Consider the following 562-nt stretch of genomic DNA (forward strand, 5'->3'; position numbering starts at 1 on the left):
AAATTACCTATCATCATGTCTCAATATCTCCAATGTTTTTACCTCATAGATTTTTCTCTCATTATTTTCAATTTTAGGTTTAATTAACATCATCTTCAACTCACCCGACATTCTTTTTCAAATACTGATGTCTTTTTATTGTTATCCCCTTTTCCATAAAAAAAAATTATATGCTCTCAAAAAAAAATACCTAAATACCATATGAGTTTTTGTACCTTTTTAATACCCCTATCATAATCAGTACTAACGCCACAGATTAAAAATGGCATAGAAAGGGAAAGATGTAAGAAAAAAATCGTATTCGATTTGAAAGCGTTGAGGGAAAACATATAAAACGCATAGAAGTGTATCAAATAATTGTAAAAAAGAGCGAAAAAATTAGAAAGAATTGAACAAAAAAGATGGCAAAAAAAAGAAGGAGAAATAGGGGGGAAGATGAAAGATAAAATAATGATAAAAGTGATAATTATAAAAAGAGGGATAAGATCAAGACCAAGAACGGAAGGTAGAGAAGGAAAAAAGAAGAAAAGAAGAGAAGAATGAAAGAAAGAGGATGAGGGGG

Source organism: Penaeus monodon, chromosome 34 (assembly GCF_015228065.2).
Source record: "Penaeus monodon isolate SGIC_2016 chromosome 34, NSTDA_Pmon_1, whole genome shotgun sequence".
Lineage (NCBI taxonomy): Eukaryota > Metazoa > Arthropoda > Malacostraca > Decapoda > Penaeidae > Penaeus > Penaeus monodon.